General features: G+C 35.0%; 1 protein-coding gene across 3 annotated transcripts in view; it reads left to right on the plus strand.

Annotated features, from left to right (window-relative positions):
* The first annotated feature begins 206 nt into the window (after positions 1-206).
* Positions 207-20007, plus strand: part of LOC138702089 (monocarboxylate transporter 9-like) — a 97998-nt gene continuing 78197 nt past the window's right edge. Inside the window, exon 1 of one of the 3 annotated variants that reach the window (XM_069829645.1) lies at positions 207-277. The gene's annotated coding sequence lies outside the window, so the exon portion shown is untranslated. Of the gene's footprint in view, positions 278-6207; positions 6345-20007 lie in introns of those variants that run through there. The other 2 variants (XM_069829641.1, XM_069829643.1) reach the window with 2 other exon arrangements.

Raw genomic sequence — 20007 nt, forward strand, 5'->3', positions numbered from 1 at the left:
AATAATAATAATAATAATAATAATAGTAATAATAGTAATAAATAAATTGGGACCATAACTCTTTACCATTGCCAACGTCTGATTTCAGAAAGCTCCGATAAGTAAAAATAATACTTTTTTCTTTCCTGAATAATATCTAATATAAATGTGTGTGTACGTGTGTGACATAATATGAATTCGATTTTGCATTACTAGATGCCGCGATGGTGAGAACTACGACACCCATTGTTTTCCGTGAAAGGAGCAATATCAACTCATCGACCGGCGTAAAGGAAAGGTAAGCCAAACTTCTTTGTAAATAATATTAATATTTGACTACATATTTATTTAATCAGTTGAACCTTCTCACCTCGCTTTATAAACATTGCTGTTACATCGTGAAAGAATGTTGTAAGATGCCTACTCTCACTGAAATAAAATATTTTCACCGTACTGTGAAAAGTTTAGTGAAGTTGTTTCATGCAATGGGAAACTCTTACTAAGTCCGGAATTTTAATTAGCTACATGAAATTCGTTTTCAGTTTATTATTAGCCGTCCAATAAAAGACAAGGGAATCTAGGGTGTCTGAGTAATATAAAATTGAGACATTTTTCGTCCGGGGCAAGGACAAATCGACAGGAGGAAATTCAACATGAGTTGTAAACTACTGAAAATTAAAATAACAAAAATTCACCAACAAAAATTTTAACGTATACTTAAAGTCATGTGGTTTCACAGACCATATATGATATGATATGATGATATGATATATGATATGATAATATAATCTATGATTTATTGTCATTAAGCACAGCATCCCAAGTGGCTGATGGCCCTTCACATTTCTGTCACACAGACCATATTATGTACCGGTATTTAATGTCCGCCATTTTCTTTCTTCTTAGTCAAAGATTTTATCAAAGGTATGATGATGACCATAACTTTTATCACAGAACTATGTCACAACTAAATGTGATCAAAGTTGCTATATTACACTGTAAAAGATTTTATGCTCGACCATGCCGAAATGTAATTATACACCTGGTAGCAGACCTTTAATGCATGTCATCAAAGTACGCCTACTCATTAAAGGTCAGGTCTTTCAGCCAATGACGACTCAGGTTACAACTGTTCAGCCAATGACAGGTCAGCTTTCTACCGTTATAAAACCGCAAGTATCGATTATTCTCGGATATGCAATCGAAAGAGAATTAGCGAAAAGTCACGGAGGCTGGACACTGCCATCGTGATCTAGACCAGGCCGTAATGCAGGTTGTGTGACGTCACTCGATGAGTCGGGCTTTTTTATTTGAGTATATGGAGCTGAGTGAAATATATTACTTTAATGCGTGTCAGCGCTCAATTTTATTTAGTGTAATGTGTGTATAAGACCCCTTCACACTTCTTATTGCATAATATGTTGCAGAAATAATTACAAAACTGTGTTATTTTAATGTGAACGGAGTTTTACATGGTAACATAACCTGGTTGCATCAACATTTTAAGTTTGGAATGGAAGCTATTTTGAGATTTAATAAAGAAGAATTATTTATATTGTGATTTTAATTTAGCACATCTACCTTCCTTACTTGTAGGTACAAAATTTACCACAGTCCCTCCTATGAAATTAGTGTATGTACAGTTGTGTGTTAATCTGGTAGGTTAGATAAATACAATTCATTACAACCCAGTATAGTAGGGAACAAATAAATAATACAATTAAATTTTTATTCAATGTAATATGTGCATAAGTTCCATTAATGTGTTGCATAATGTGGCAGGAATAATAAATAAAACTGTGTTATTTTTATGTGAAGAGAATTTATCATGTTAACATAACCTATCTGCGTCAACATTTTAGGCTTAAGTTGAGAACGAAAACGGTTTTGAGATTTAATAAAGAAGAATATATTTTTTAGGATAAACTTCAGAACACGGTTACCGTCCTTACTTATAGGTAGAAAATTCACCACAGTCCCTCCTATGAAATGTACATACGCCATATTACTTAGTAGCGCTGAGGTATAGTTCCGGTAATTTCTGAACTGAAAACAGTTGAATTTATTTTTTGTGGAGCTCATTTGATCCTATAAGCAAGGCATATTAAAATCCTGAACGAACCGAACTAATTTGTATATGCAAGATGTATGAATACGAAGGGAACTACCTCAGCGCTAGTTTAGCCCTAGTAACATATTAAACTAATCAGACTTCAGACTGGAGTACCGTCTGAAACGAATAAATACAATTGAAGTGTAGACAAATTGCATTTATGAGTTATACGTAGCGTTATGCTTAATTATAATGCATAATTGCGAATATGGAAATAAGGCAAGTACTGATAGAATAAACATAACCTATAACTTCAATACATTAAAATATGCGTGCGATGCAACTGAAAATTGTTGAAACGTGCATAAATGAATGTGCAAGAATTTCGTAATGAAGCATGAGTGCTTTATTTCAACTAATTACAATTCTATATACTGTAACAGTAATGAAAACTATAGGGTATAATTTTTCGTAATATACTATATGTATCTCGTTTTAAGTTCAAATTGTGTATATTATCAAACGTCGTATTATTTACTCGTATAATGTAGGTTATTCACAAATAAAAAGGGCGCAATAATTTAAATTTAATAAGACAAATACGGTAAACTAACAATAATGGATTAGACAAGAGTAACATCGGTAACGCTGCACTTAGGCCTAATCACAACTTACTTTACATGCCAGTCAATGTTTCACTTTCAGGTATATATTATTACACATATTTAGCCTACTGTTTATAAGACCAAAATTTCACTTAACCACATAAGGGCGCAATATTTAATCGAAATAAAGGCAGGTATTACACATACGAACTTTGCCTGCAACAACGTAATTTTCACACCAAAAATAATATTATACCTTAAATTGCAAGTAAATTGTGTCTCAAGTGTCTCACAATCACTGTTTAAAATTTTACTGACGCAATTACACTGCATTTCAGAGAAATATATGTTATTCTTCATGCACTGCAACAAAGTCATATGGTTGAAAGACCGCCTTTCGCGATCAGCTGTTAAGGGAGTCACGTGGTCTGCCTTACGGCCTGTATTAGATCACGATGGCAGTGAGGCTGGAAATCCAATATTGTCGCAGAAGGTTATGTTCTGTTACTATAATAATTAGCTTGCGCTCGTTTCATAAATATCCATACTCACTTCTTAATTACCTTCATTATAGGCTCGTTGCATAATGTACTATTATCGTATATATTTGATAAAACTTCTGTGACACAGAAATTTAATACGTAGTGTAATATAGGCCTTAATAGGATATTTACAATAAAGCTGTAATATACTAAGTTATATTGTGAACTGTTAATGCTTCAGATTATGAGTGATACTGTTTAGGTAATGTTTAGAAATTGCTAAAATAAGAACAGTAAGGAAGTAAGTTACGAATTTTTATGTAATTTTCGAAGGGTTTTTTTTTTTTTTGTAAGTTTTATACTGTATATTCAGCATATAACGGGTGAGCAATTTGATCCAAAATAAACGGTATAGGCCTAATTGCGACCAGAGATGATTATAAGCGTAAACATGAGCAGCGATATGGGTGGGCCTTGGTCCACCTGATGATAATCTGTATAAAGTATGATTGATACTTTTACATTGAATTAGCTGCTGGAACCTCACAATAATCGTTTCTTCTTATACTTCGACCTGAAAAATTTATCAATCTTGAGCTGCTTTAAATAGATTAATATCATTCACATTGATAAATCTCAAAGGAGATGCCATGTTCTAACACCAAATTAGATCTACGATAAATTTCGATCACTTCCAGGTTATCCGCCTGGAGCTAGCGGGACTGCTATCGAAATAATGTCAATGGCGAAGCTCTAAAGAGGCCTTTGGGACTTAAACTACCCAAAAAATTTTAATTATATCTAGTAACAGTAGAACTTCGTAATAACGATATATCGTAACGCTTGGTTTCACTCCGAGCCTTCCATATATGAAATTCACTGTTGGCAGTCATTCCACTACGAGAGGCTTGTGGCAGAAGCCTCGTAGTGAGGCGCGACGGTCTTGCTCACAGGTAGCGGCACACGCAAGCTTGAGGGAAGGTCCGGGAGGAGGGGATATCGATTCACTACGACTCGGTAGCAGGATGCGGGGCTAGCCTCAATCGCGATATAATACGCCGCGCTATGTTGGTTTTCTGTGGATGCGCTGCATTGTCGAATGTTAGTTTAATCAAAAGTGCATGCATGTGTGTTACATATTAATTTTGTGGAAAATGGCTCATATTGAGAAAACATTGAGGTCATTATTTATAGAATTAAAAGCGAAACCGTTTTCAAGTTGGACGTATGAAACGAAATGAGTTTACAAAGATAGGAGATCCACATTACATTTACATATTAAAATAGCGGATGAAGGAAGACAAAACAGGAAATTTCAAATGACATGGTATAAGAAATTTTCTAGGCAAACAGTGTGCTTTGAGACACGTTATATTGTTATACCTGTAATCTGTTTGGAGGCGAAAATTTCTTGTAGGGTCTGTTGTCACAAAAAATGTTGATAGCAAAGCCGAGAAACATCTGTTGTATAAAAAGATACAAGGTAAGCAGATTTTTTCAGCACAGCCAGTATTTACATCTTAGCTTCCAGCGTATTCCGAATCTCAGCGCTAAGCAATCTGATCGCATCACGGTGTTCCGAATTTCAACGATGACGTCACTGATGCTCCACCGGTGTCGCACTGGTTCCATCAGCTTATAGAGGTGGTGGCAGTCTCCATCAGTGAATCTGATTGGTTCTTGTATAGGGCGGGAATTAGCAGACGAATGACATCGTGCACTGCTGTGTCATGGCGGTGTGTTCTGCTGTATTGTTTGTAATGAGCACAACGTAGAAACAATATGTTAATGGCTTATGAGCGAACATGTCAACGGACCAGTTATTACTACCGGTTCAAGAAATAAATTGTTTATGCTCTCTTTTCTTCGAACGAGATGGCAGTACGGGAATTTCGAAAAATCTTGCTAGCGTAGCACAGACAGCAACTTATACAGCCGCCATGATAGCCATCGAACCTTCCAGCAGTTTTGTTCCTAGTTCGCTGCAGCGTGACATCATTGTTGTCCACCTGTCCGGTAAGATTCGGAATACGCTGTTCGCCACTGAATAACGTGAGGCTCTGATTGGCTCCTTCAACAGTGACGTTACCATATAGTCTGGATCAGTTTACTTAATACCGTAAGGGTGAAACCTAACCATTTTCCCCCTATTACTACATATGATAGTGGATTATAGTGATTTTCTAGTGCTCAGGTTGAATTTTCTTTTACCAACTTTGTTTCGAATTTCGGTTACTGACAAATACTACAACTGGCAGTTATTTTCTAACTGTTATGTTGGCAGCATTGATTTCGGTTTACAGTAAAGCAAACTGATGAAAATGCAAGCAAATAAATACATTTTTAGGTTAGTTCTCATGAATCGTAAACTCTTTAGTCAAAGCAATAAATTTCATGTTGCCTGACAAAATAAATTATAATATTAGATCATACTAATCCCAATTACGAACATAATACGCTAGAAGTCCAAAAGGAAAATATACTATTTCATAAATAAATTATTGAACCACTTAGGAAACACCTCGTAACATAAAGATGATATGTGGTAAATAAGCAAGACATCGTTATTGTTAACACTATATTATTATTATTATTATTATTATTATTATTATTATTATTATTATTATTATTATTATTATTTTACTTCAGTACGTAGCATTGTGATTTTACCATCTTTGGTGATATCTGGTATTAGTTGGCAACACTGAAGAGACGGCCAAATTAGACTTTTAGGAACTACTCTTACGTGATCCTCACTATAGCGTTAACCGTTTAGTGGCCGGTAGATTATGAAAAAACTCTATTGTCATTGATTTTCCTTAAATTTTGTCGCTCAATTAGCTCTTCGAATATTGTAACCTCCTGGGAGTGTAGAGAAGAAACGAAACATCTTATGCGTTCGTCTTTAATTTGAACTTTTTGGTCAGTGGAATGACTACGTCCGACTGGCTCATCAGGTCACGTGATTATGTATGCGCAGAAGTGAGTTCCATATGGTCGCCGTGTTAGCTGACGATCATTATAAGCCCTGGTTGGTTACGTATAGACTCTCCCACCCTCGCCGTCGTGTTTGGTCAAGAGAGAGCCTATCGCAGTTTTCAAGAGCACTCGATAACCAGTGTTCATACGGACTAGTAGTGCGCTAAATGTGTGTGGGGGCTTCGAGAGGTGGAACTACGTATTACACCGAGATCAGGCCACGGCGAGCTGTATAATCGCTTGTAGGTGAGTACGAAGAGAATAACATGACGTCATGACTTGTACAAGATTGTAGGCTGTTGCGATGCGTGAACTCTGCAATATGCGACAACATTTTACTAGAGCAAATTTATAGATAATAAATAAAACACGTGTATTGCTGTAATTTTATTAACCGTGTTAAAATGGTACAAAGTTGCAACACCACCTGCAATAATGCAAGGCTCGGAAACGGACTGTAGTCGCAAAGGACGAGAGGAATTCAAGGAACCATGTGAAGCTTACCTTAAGGGGAGAGGATGGTATTTTTTAAAACTTTTTTCCTATTTGGTGTAAAATATTAATTTTTGTATGTAGAGAGCTCATAGCTGTGGCAACTCAACCAAATAAAAATATTTTGAAAAAAATATATATATTTGGGGGCCCAAATTTGAAAAAAAAAAAAATATATATACTCAATGCAGGATTGTACTAAAACCGATATATCTAAACCGTTTTTAAAGATAGATTCAAACAATTTTTTGCAATGTATTTGCAAAAGCATGTTCTACAAACTGTTCTGTCTGTAACAGAATTTTGATATTAGTCCCTACGTTTGTAAAATAAACAATTAAAATTTAATAACAATTTTCTGATTTCCATTCTTGCAAACAAACGGACGTATTTTTAAAATGAAATCAATTAACAAAATTCTGTTACAGAGAAAAGTTTCCTAATAGTCTAAAGAATGTGTGTTCTAAATTTCATGTACGTATCTTTAATAGTTCAGAAATTATATCCATTTTTGTCTGGCAATGTAGCAAAAAAAATGAAAGCGGGCGTGTGATTTAATAATCCATAGCGCACAAGTTTAAAAATGACGTCTCAACATCCGATAAGGGCACAAATACCCACAAAATGTTATGCAATGCATTCCACACATATCAAAGGATATTTTAAAGAAAAAAAAAATTTTTTTTGAAAATTTAATTTACCGGAAACAACAATAAAAGTGAGCGAGTGATTTAAAAATCCATAACGCAGGAAGTTTAAAAATGGCGACTCAACATCCGATAAGGGCACAAATACCCACAAAATGTTATGCTATGCATTCCACACATATCACAGAGTATTTTAAAGATTTTTTTTTTAATTTACTCATTTTTCACCAAAAAATACCATCTCACGTTAAATGGATTCCATATACACAGCAATCCAGGTTGCCAAGGGACGATAGAAAACAAAAGATGCGAAAACAAATTAATGAGGTGTATAAACAATTGAATACTCGTTCATATTTAAGTATAAAAATATAAGGGTACCACTTGAAATTTCAAAGTGGGGGAGGCTGGGGTTGGGGGGTGAAATCTAAAATGCAATTAAGCCTGGTTTCAGACTTTCCCCTCAATATCTAAATTGACGTGTTTTTTTGTTTAAATTTAATTTAATTTAAATAATTAGTTATTTAGACTGGGAAGTTTTGAAATGAAAGCCTTGTATATTTATACATAGTGACATAAAATATATCGAATTCTTAAAAATTTTTGAACTCAATGAATAATAATATTGGCGCCACATAAACATTTTTAGTCGTCATGGCTACCTTCGTCTGGAATTTGTTTACTCTTGATTTTCACAATAAGAAAAACGCATCTGATACTTTAGATCTAATAATTAAGAATTTGAATTAACAAATGAAAAAAAACATTAAAATGTCAGCACAAACTAGAAATAAAACAAGTTAGGAGTGCGTGCGTTACGAGTCTACACATTACAATCAGTGTCTGTAAACATTTTAAGTGTTACAAATGAAAAATTTCTCCTTTCTGATAAAATACATTGTGTGTTCGTTGCCAAATTCTTCAATTGGAGCACTCATTTCCAACCGCCTAGTTTTGTTTTGTTTTCGTATGTTCACTGAACAGCAGACCTGAACTAAATAGCGTCGGATGCCGTGAAGCTATACACCAGGTCTGCACAAGATTTGCGCTCTCCGAGCGGCTTGTCACAGCTCATGAGCGGAATGCAGAATAATAGCTGCGCTCTGTATAAGGGTGGACTGGAAGAAGGGGTGATCTCGTACAAAATATACACGAAAGGAAGTACTATTACGAGTGTTCATGAAATGAATTCCCGTTCAGTGTCTGCAAAACTATCTTGGATTATTATTAATTAATTAAGAAATATTTATTTTACAGAAATAATAGAAATTCTATAGCTACTTAAATGTACAATATCACTTTGTTATATTTTTATTTATCAGTACATCAAAACGAGGTTTTATACTGTTGGCAGCTGAAAGGAACAGTAGCCTACTGATCGTAATGAAACATCAGTTACAGATGTTCGATGTCTGCCTTTATTAAAGTTGATTATAGAAAACAGTTGCTCACAAATATAAATGATGAGCCAAATATAGCAATCATTTTCACAGCCAGCCTGTGTAGTCGTGGATATTATTGCTAAAGTTCAGTCTTGTAAAATTCAACCAGGCTATACACCATACTTACCTCCACTGTTGCGGGTTGCTTGGAGGCTCTAGGTAACCGAACACAAGACTCTAGTTGCAGGCTGCGGGTCTATCATTCGTCGATTCCCTTGGAATTATTGAAGACGTTCAGAAGTATTTAGGTTCTGCCTATGTGGATAAGAGTACGTCAGCAAAAGAAACTGGACGGAGCCATTAATGAAAATCCCGGTTATGAACATGCGTTCAGTAAAAATAAAGTGATTTATGGTGGAAATGTTGAAGACGCAGAATTTGGTCTCACTTTGTCTCAAATTTCATCAATTAAATTTACACCTACCACCTCTTATGACATAGAAAATCATTTTTATGTACAAAAAACATTTTACAGATAAACGCATGGACTCGACTGCTGAAAATTTTGAAAGACTGTTAGTAGTACATTGTGCCATTCGAAAATAAAATGTAACCTAATTTGAAATTTTGGTAGTGCATATTTTTTAGTGTTTCTACATTGTGCATAGTTGGTAATATGATAGTACATGAAAATCATGTTTGTACTACTGCTACTGCTACTGCTACTGTTGTATCAGTGAAGTGCGAAGTGTGTTGTGTCAGTGAAGTGTGAAGTGTGTTGTGTCAGTGAAGCGTGTTTGTGTCAGTGGCAGTGCAAAGTATTTGAACAGTGAAATGTGTCGTAGTTCCATTGCAGTGAGTGAGTTGTCAGCGAAATGAGTGTAGTGCTGAAAGGTACTTGTGCAGGTATGAACATATCATACTAGTGGGTTTTAGTTTGAACTTAGGGTTAAGATACAAATTATATTTACTTTAAATGTTATTTTAAGTGATCCTGCTTCATTTAGTTTAGAATGATCCTTGTTAATATTATTATACTATTGTTATTATTATTATTATTATTATTATTATTATTATTATTATTCATAGAGAGTAACTGCGAATATATTGACTAAGCAGTCGTGGACAGCCGATAAGGGGTGGTCCTCCAACTTGGAGATTGGGCGAAGGGCTAACAACCCATCACCGTAAAAAACAGCTTGTTACGAATCCATACAAAAGTGGAATATGATGATAGACTGGATTAATCTTGCACAGGATAGGGACCGATGGCGGGCTTATGTGAGGGCGGCAATGAACTTGCGGGTTCCTTAAAAGCCATTTGTGAGTATTTTTTGTATTAATTGTTATTCATATTATTATTAATTTGTTATTAATTGTGTTTATTATTATTGAGTACAATTAGGTACCACTGCCACCGGGTATTTACCCATTTGCAGTGTGAATAAATACACACACACACATACACAGAGCTGCTGCTACCACCAACATGACTTTAGATTTTAGACCTATACCGACTTCAAGGTTTATGTTAGAAGTGGTGGTCCCTTTATCATTATTATAGCCGACCTATGACTCTTCCACTCTGGTCTGTAGTTTGTATGAAAATAATTATCTTATTTTACATTCTTGTTATTCTGTTTACAGCATTATTCATGCTCAATTCTTTCTATATTTCTTCATCAAGTTCATGATCCAGTAAAGATTATCCTTTAAGCCTTCTAATCAGTTGCATAATAGTCTATATCTGAATTACAGAGTATCTGTGGGATATTCCTCACAGTAAATGTTGAAAATGTCTTCCACCTGCATCCATACACAACTGTACTCTTCACACCCTATTCCGTAACGTTTTCCGAAGTGTATCCTCGTCAATGTTGCTATTTCATTCCTAATGGCCTCACGGAGCTCAGCAAGTGTCCGCGGTCTATTCTTGTACACTCTGTCCTTAAGTTAGCCCCATAAGAAGAAATCCTGAGAGGTTAAGCCAGGTGATCTTGGGGACCACAGATTTTTTTTGAGATTAGGCGATCACCGAAGAAGCTGACTATAAGTTTCATGACATGTTACGCTGTCTGTCTCCTGGCTAAATCGACGCAATGATTTCTTTGGTGAGTTCAATAAACTTCCTCGAACATCATCAACACAATCTTGACTTATTGCAGGTTTGTTTTCCAGTCTCGCTGAGGAGCGAGCCAGTTGTTTCCAGCTTTCTTGCCATCGATAAAATTGGAACATTGCGCATGCCGAATCCTCTTCGAAATGTCCGTTGTGTTTGAATCAAGGAATTCGTCTTGCAATACGTTTTCGTCACTTATCCTGTCATCAAACCCTCTTTAACCTTGTCATATTTCACAACCTCATGTCATTTAGCTACCCCCTCGTCTAAGCCACGTAATCTACTCGCAATATTTACGCAAATACACACTGGGGAAGAATAGAACATATTCGAACACAAGATTCTTAGTTAATAAGAAAAATAATAGTATCTAATGCTAACTTCAATGTATTTTAAAATATTGATAAGGAATAACATAATTCTAATTAGAATATATAGTAGAGCATCGATTATCCGAAACAATTAGGGACGGGGGGTTTTCGGATAACTGATTTTTCGGATAACCGATCATTTACGAAAACAAATTGAACCGGTGTCATTTTATTTTATTTGGTTATTTTACGACGCTGTATCAACATCTAGGTTATTTAGCGTCTGAATGATATGAAGGTGATAATGCCGGTGAAATGAGTCTGGAGTCCAGCACCGAAAGTTTCCCAGCATTTGCTCGTATTGGGTTGAGGGAAACCCCCGGAAAAAACCTCAACTAGGTAACTTGCCCCGACCGGGATTCGAACCGGGGCCACCTGGTTTCGCGGCCAGACGCGCTGACCGTTACTCCACAGGTGTGGACGAACCGGTGTCATAGAAGCAGTATGAAACAAAGAAATACTGATGTTAAACACAAAACTGTACATATAATATATAATTATTTTGTATCACACGTCTTACAAATAACACAGAAAACCGACTAGCCTAGTTTGACAAGTTCAAAACGGCCATTGAAAGAGGCCTACAGTTTAGAAAAAAGAAGTCCAAACTTTTTTTTCCCCCTTCAGAGTTGAGACTCGTTTTTCTGCCGCTAAATCTCGCAAACAGTGCTAGCGAAACTTCTACATGACGCGTGCGCAAATTCGAATTTGTCAACTGGAACGCTTTCGGTTAACCGATATTTCGGTTGATCGGTATGAGGAAAATCGATGCTCTACTGTATTTCAAAATACTTTTAAAGAAGAACATAATCCTAACGAGTGTATGGGCCTATTTCAAAGTATTAATAACCCTTATCACTGTCCGTGACTAAATACACTGTATACGTATGTATCTGCTCATCAAACGCTACCTAACCTTGTCGCTAATGCGGTGCTATCTCTCAGTAATGTTCAGAACGAAGGAGGTAGAGAGAGAAAAATAAATAAATTTCTCCTAACGACGCCACAGGCCAACGTCGTGCTCTTATGTTGGCGACATTGTGTATTTAGTTCTATTTGGTCATAACCGTAACGGCACTATTGAAAGCTACCGTAACTAATTCTCCAGTTTAGAGAAAAAATGTCTTTGAAACTTTTCTTACAGAGTAAAATATATTCTATGTAAGTGTTAACACAATTTTAACATATTCTGTATTAATAGCTGTTCTAATAAAGGGTGCGGTAAAACATCCTCCCTAATTTAAAATTTAAATAAAGAACATATGGATCAAAATAAGGAAACTGTATTAATATGAGTGGTATCTAAACAGTGGGAAATTTAGGTTTACATGCGTGAATCATCAAAATTTCCGATATTGGAGTGGACAAAACCCTCGTGAACTTCATGAAAAACCTCTACATAACGACCGTGTTACTGTATGGTGCGCGGTTGCAAGAGTCGGGATACTCCGTCCTTACTTTTTTGAAGAGGATGGTGCTACTGTGACAGTGAACTCTCAGCGGTACTCTTTTATGATCAACAATTTTTTGCCACCAAGACTCAATGCGCTGCAGATTGACCAGGTATGGTTTCAGCAGCACGGAGCCCCCTCTCACACAGCTCTGATTTCTCTCCAAGTCCTGAGACAGATGTTTCCCGGACGCTTAATTTCTTCGCGTGGCGACGCTCCCTGGCCAGCACGATCACCAGACCTTGCACCCTGCGATTTTTTTCTATGGGGACAACTTAAGGCCGAGGTGTTCAAACATCGGCCGAGGTCTTTGCCAGACCTAAGAAATGCAATACAGGAAGAAATTGGTCTTATTCCTCAAGAAATGCTAGTTAGAGTGATGCAGAATTTCCGAAGTCGCATTCAACAATGCATTGATAGTGAAGGACACCACTTGAGAGCCACGTTATTCAAAAAATGAAAAATTCCCCACTGTTAAGATACCATTCATATTGATAAAGTTTCCTATTCAATTCTTGTTTTGCGCATGTCATTTGATATCGCTATGGCAACGCATGTAAACCTAAATTTCCCACTGTTAAGATACCATTCATATTAATACAGTTTCCTTATTTCGATCCATCTGTTTTTTATTTAAACTTTAAATTAGTACTATGAACTGGTGTATTGATTTATGTTGGATTAAACGTCACTTTTATATTAATTGCCTACACAAGCATATCGTAGACGAGGAACAGCCGATTAAGAACGTGTGGATTATTTTAAAGACATTACATCATCAGTTATGATGCACGCGTACATTATACGAGTACTTCAGTATTACTCGTCTATGGCTCTTATCGTAAACTGACCTTGTCGCTCTTGCACCCGAATAGAGTTCACCCATTTGTCAGTTACGCAAAATTGCAATAATTATTGTAGAAGACTATCTCAGAAGTCTTTGCCACGTTATTTATTTCATAGTACATGTAAAAATTAATAGGTATGACGAAAATGGTTGCATGCTCGTACAATGTTGAAGCTAATGAATGATTAGTTTAATGAAATAAACTAGCACTTATTGCTGATAATACCAGTGAAATCAAATGTAGCACACACATGTATATTTTATCAGCTGCGATGCCTTCTGACATGTAATATAATGCGGTTTATTTATTTAGCCTTAATCCAATCGCGTTATACAGTAGGCTACTATGGAATAATAGGTTGGGAAGGTATAACGAAATCTGTCCTGTTCCCCCTGAATCAATTCCACAAGAGAATAATGGAAATTTATTTATATAAGCATTTAGATTATTAAACAAATCTTATATATAGCAATTTTAAGGTTTTATACATAAAAAATAATTGTATTACACATATACAGGGTGATTCCCGATACCGTCACTTACGGAGCTTATTTCCGAAGACATTCTGAGCAAAAAAATGTTATATAAACATTTGTCCTAATCGCAATATTTTCAAAGTTACATTAATTTTAAGTTGTTAGTAAACTACCTTTTTTTTTCTTTAGTTTTACGGGTAAAAAAATATTACAAATAGAGAATGAACTATTCAGAAATGTCATTTCTTTAATTGGCTAGTGTTCTGAAGCTAAAAATGTGTTGTCAATTGCTATGTACAGATTTTACTTTTCAATTTTTAACTAAAAATGACATCATTCTTACGCACTTATCACAAAAATTGTTACAAATCATACGACTTTAGGAACTTGATTCTTTACAGTTTAATTATACATCACAGTGCACAGTCTTAAAGAATTTACAAGAGTGGCGTGATTTGTAACAATTGTTGTCATAAATGCGTAAGAAAATGTAATCTTGTAGTTAAAAATCGGAAAAAAAAATCTGTACAAAGCAACTATGGAATTCACAACACATTTTTAGTTTCAGAATACTAGCTAATTAAACAAATGAAATCCCGAATAGTTCATTCTTTATCTGTAATATTTTTTTACCCTTAAAACTCAAGAATAATGGTATTTTACAAACAACTTCAAATTAGTGTAATTGTGAAGATATTGAGATTAGTATAAATAAATGTTTATATGATATTTTTTTCTCAGAATGTCTTCGGAAATAAGCTCCGTAAGGGACGGTAAATTCTCGTGAATCACCATGTATAATGATTAATATATTGCCACAAAAAATAAAACCAAGTAAGCCTGCTCGTCAAATTATCTGTAATAATAATAATAATAATAATAATAATAATAATAATCATCATCATCATCATCATCATCATCCGTGGCGCCACAGCCCTTAAAGGGCCCAGACCAACTAGCCGGCTGCTGGACGCACGTTCACATGACGAAGCAGAGGTGGACGATCATCCAACGAGAATGGAGGTATCGTGTGGTTAGCACGATGATCCCCCCAGCCGTTATAGCTGGTTTTCGCAACCGGATTTCGCTACCAATCGTAGCTCCCCAAAGTGCACCATGATGCTGGATTGACACCGGTCCCAGACACTGGCCAAAATTTCATGAGAAATTTTCTTCCCCCACGAGGACTCGAACCAGCGCGCATTCCGTAACGCGAGTCCTAGGCAGGATGTCTTAGAGCACGACGCCACGGAGCGGGACACAGACACAGACAGACATGTTCTTTCATTGGTCGCAACTAATAGTTTGTGGAATAATGGTTATTAAACCATTAAGTTCCTTGCGATGATAATAAGCTATTAACAGCGAGTAGGAGTCATCAGCCGTGTTGTGGGTGTCATCGTGCCACTGGGAACTTCTGACTTGTTAATTTCCCAATAAAAGACATTCATCAGCTGTTAGCAAAGGAGTAGCCCTCCAAAATCTGAAGTTATAGATGAGTTTGTTTATCTCTTGATTAGTACATTTTTTAATATATATTTTATGCCCCACCTGGTCCTAAGGTCAAAAGCCGCCACTGCCTGCACTGACAGTCTCTCTGTGACGGATATCCCGTATCGCTCGCCAGAACTCAACATTGGGTTCTTCGAGGGTTTGATAGCAATATATTCATTACTTGTAAAGGAGGAAAGAGGTAATGAGGATTCATTTGTTATTCGATGGTTTTTTCCCCTTTCTTTTTTTTATCGATTATATCATTTGTTTTTTTATCTATATATCTCGACACAAAACATGCAAGCCTTACATTCAAGTTAAGAAATGTTTGATTCCGTCATAGTTTTAATAGTAACTATTATTATTATTATTATTATTATTATTATTATTATTATTATTATTATTATTATTATTTAATAATCACGGCCTATTATGGATATATTCATAGTCATCTAAATTATGGATTCTTGTCATGGGGCAATACAGACTCTTTTAATATGAGAAGTATGTCTATTCCTACTTTTAGGATAACTATCAAGACGAAATTGATAAATATAACCCATTAACAGTGTTGTTGAATTTTATATTATTAATTTTTAATATTATTTAATGACGATGCTATACATTCACATGTCTTTAGCTTGATTAAATTATCTATCTATCTATCTATCTATCTATCTATCTATCTATCTATCTATCTATCTATCTATCTATCTATCTATCTATCTATCTATCTATCTATCTATCTATCTATCTATCTATCTATCTATCTATCTATCTATCTATCTATCTATCTATCTATCTATCTATCTATCTATCTACCTACCTACCTACCTACCTACCTACCTACCTACCTACCTACCTACCTACCTACCTACCTACCTACCTACCTACCTACCTACCTACCTACCTACCTACCTACCTACCTACCTACCTACCTACCTACCTACCTACCGTTGTTGTTGTTGTTGCAATAACCATACCACTAAATATTGATTCAACTGAGAATTTACCATATTCGCTACAAAAGTGTCTGGAAGTTCTTCCATAAACCATATGACAACAGAATTGTGAAACAGAGCTTCCTAGCAACTGCGCACATACCCGAAAATGACGTAAAATTTAATTTGTATTATTGTCTGTACCGTAAATATGCGTATGTAAATAGGTTTTAAATAAGTCCTACATGGCCAGGAACTTTGAGAGCTAGACATATTCTAGGATTATGAAGATAATAAGATAAAGCATATTATAGTTGTCTGGTGAAGAAAGCGCGTCATTTCGTTTTCTTTGGCATATCAATTCTCTGTTAATTTGTCAAAACCAGTTTTGTCAAATATCTATACAATTCTAATAAATTTAAATTTTTTTTTTTAGTTTCTGTCAATGAATCCTTCTGTCTGCGCATTGCTCTAAGTATACATTATCTTATGAACCGAGTGGTAAATGTGATAAGGAACATAAACCACTTGAAAAAGTAAGTAATCTGTACGAGTTGCTTTGTCTGCTGAAGATAATGCTCATCGATCCAATTTCTAATGAAGTAGCGGAATTTAAATCCCAAAATACATCAAGATCAAGATAACCATTGTCTTATCAGTCATGAAGTTATATTGTATTTTAAGACAATAGAGGTTTCAAGTTCATCAGGTCAACGTTTTAAGCGTATTCACTTTGTTCCGTATTATTAGATTTCATTTAGGCCTGAGTAATTTATCGTTTGAGGTCTTCATTCTACTTAATATCATTTTTTTGGATTTAAATTTAGGATAAATATTGGAGTAATGTATTTTTTTCTTATTTTAGATTTCTTCACAATACAGTGGTTTTATTTCACACAGAACTTTTAATTCTATACCTCCATAAATTTCTGTTTCAACAGTCCTCTTCAGTTACATTTACCACGATACTTAGGCATATTCCGTTGTACTCCATCCGTCCAATTCTCTTTTGGTCTTCCCCTCCTAAGCAGTTTCTCCGCTTACCATTTCATTATTTTTGCTTGGTAGGCCTATTCTATCCGTATGCATTCTTTTTATGTGCTCAACCATTGAAGTATTTTCTCTTCAATATTATGCAAATTGATTTTTTAACCTCTATTTCTCGAATAGTAGGCCTAGTGTTTCTTATCTTTTCTTTCCGTGATTTCTTAGCACAATAATAATAATAATAATAATAATAATAATAATAATAATAATAATAATAATAATAATAAAATACATATTGATTACGCAACTTTTAACACTGTATCACTTCGGAATATGTATTATATGACTTTCTCGTGTTAAATTCTATCGTACCTAGTTTACATGTTTCGACCTGTTATTGGTCTTCTTCAGAACTGGTCGTTACTGGTCTTGGCGCCTCTTGTTTTGTTTCCTGTGGGGGTGTGTTTGTGTAGTGTAATGTGGAGTCAAAGAGTGTGTGTGTTCTGAAATTGAGTTGTGTGTTGAGAATTTCATTAGGGTGTGTTTTTGTGTGTCTGTATATTTCATATTATTCTAGTGTGTTTAGTTTCTGGCTTTTTGGTTGGATGTGTGAAGGACAATATGAAATATACAGACACACAAAAATACACCCTAATGAAATTCTCAACACACAACTCAATTTCAGGACACACACTCTTTGACTCCTCATTACACTATACAAGCACACCCCCACAGGAAATAAAATAATAGGCGCCAAGACCAGCAACGACCAGTTCTGAAGAAGACCAATAACAGGTCGAAACATGTAAACCAGGTACGATAACACGAGAAAGTCATATAATACATATTCCGAAATAAAACAAGAATACAATGCAATGTAGCAAGACTAAAATATAAAAATAGGACGATTTGGACCAAACTTAAAACAAATCACTCGTACTTTTTCAGAGAAGCGTGGAGAAAATACTCTGTAAATGTTAACAAACCATTAAATTATAAATTAGATCTTATATAGTAAAGAGAAAAGCCAATTCCATGCTACTGCTGTTAGATTGTCAGTTACACATCTTTACACTCTTTAAACTTACGTAACAAAATGATTTCTAACGGGATTCACAAGATACTTTGGCAAATTCCGTGAAGGTAAACCACTTACATTACAGTATTAAGGTCAGTGACTCATAAAGAGGACATCGGTTCTCTTGAACCGAAGATATTGTCATAGATAATATCACAAGAGTTGTCATCTTGTGAATAATTCGCAAGAACGTAACGCGAGTGAATTATCCAAAGAAATTAGAACTCGCGTGATGTTTTAATAATGCTACTTCGTGAATAATAAATGAGTAAGTAATTAATTGAAATAAGATAATATAGGCGTAATTATATTATTTTTAAATACGATAATCCTGTGGTGTTTGGTCAGAACATACTCCAAAATGGTCCATTTTCTGCCATCTACACCGGTAGGCTACTTAGAAGCTGTAGAAAAACATGAGCATGTTCATTCACAGTGCCCTAATTTATATTATTGTCATTCACTTTTGTATGCAAACTAGAATTGTGATTTTTAAAGGAAAAGTGAAAATGAAAATGCTTGTATCTGAAAACTGTAATGAATATTTTATATAATAAAGTTTTCTTGTATAAAAAAGAACAAATTCAGGCTTGTTAACAATGATAAGTCAAATATTTTCATGTCAAATAAACGAAATAACGAAAATAAAACCAAATTATTTCATTCTCGTTATATGAAAAATGTAACAAACCTCCCACATCTATATTAAGTATTAAATTACATAACTCTAATTGTTGACTTATACAGTGTAAATGTCCGATTATTAAGGAGTCCTCTGAAGTTAAATATTTAGGCATAATTTTCGACAGTCATTTAAAATGGAACCAACACATTAATCACCTTTGTAATAAATTACGTAATAGTAATATACGTTACAAGAGCGGTATGTTGACGTTTTCATGGTCGAAGAAAAAATTGAAGAAGCGAAACGTAGTTGAGCTTTTTTAATTTCCGAGAACATGAAAACAAACATACCGCTCGTGTATCGTACATTATTTTGTGCGAAGATCGTTTATTACATACCTGAAAGACGAATTTCTAATTAGTTGCAATGAAATCTCCATGTTGGCTTCTGTTTAATGACGCCAACTTCGGAACACCAGAATATCTTTCTTCAACATTGTTGCTGTAAAATGTTTTCTGTGTTTACTATACTCCAGCAGGCCGTGATATACGTCTGTCTTCCCCCCCCCCCCCAGTCTATAAATGCGAACTTAAAACAAACGGTAAGGTTATGTAATGATTTATTTTTCATTTTAATATTTTAACAATATTATTTATATAACATATTGCAGTAATAACATCGGCATCTGGAATCTTGTTGATTTTTTCACGGCTTCCTTAATGTTACTTGTATCAGGAATGCAATAAGTTTCGTGGAGTAGTAGACTTTACTTAATTTTTGCAAATATTTAAAAACAATAATTAACATTGCAATTTAGGTGAAATTGCAGTGGTAAGTTTCCAATTTATAATTATTACTATGTTAAACGTCTCTAAAAATAATATGTTAAAAGCCTAAAGCAGTAAAATGAATGTCGCGCTTAAGCGGTAAGAAGAGGGAAATTGTTATGTGTGTTACGTTGGGAATACTGAATGTGGTATTTCACACTTACCGCGTAT

This window comes from Periplaneta americana, chromosome 6, assembly GCF_040183065.1.
Source record: "Periplaneta americana isolate PAMFEO1 chromosome 6, P.americana_PAMFEO1_priV1, whole genome shotgun sequence".
Taxonomy (NCBI): Eukaryota; Metazoa; Arthropoda; class Insecta; order Blattodea; family Blattidae; genus Periplaneta; species Periplaneta americana.